Source organism: Nanorana parkeri, unplaced genomic scaffold (assembly GCF_000935625.1).
Source record: "Nanorana parkeri isolate BGI_ZX_2015 unplaced genomic scaffold, ASM93562v1 scaffold1455, whole genome shotgun sequence".
NCBI classification, from domain to species: Eukaryota; Metazoa; Chordata; class Amphibia; order Anura; family Dicroglossidae; genus Nanorana; species Nanorana parkeri.
Genome location: NW_017307723.1, coordinates 119486 through 119783, shown reverse-complemented (window position 1 = coordinate 119783; position 298 = coordinate 119486).

Here is a 298-nt window from a genome sequence, read left to right as displayed (position 1 = left end):
ATGTAAGGGTGAGAGTTGAAATGGTTAAATGAAAAAAAAACTACAAATATCTTCCATTGCAGAATACATTTCAGGAATGAATTACCAGAAGATCGAATTGTAAGTGTTCTCTTAAACAAGTATGAGTGAGGAATTTTGTCATTAAAGGAGAACTATGGGGTTAAGGCTTTTCCCCATAGTTCTCCTTAGGGTAACGGGAGGACACAAACTAGCGTCCTCCCGTCACGCTAGGCTCAGTATACTGCGAGCTGCTGCTCGCGGTATACTGAGACGCCGCAGCTGAAGCGGATCCCGACAA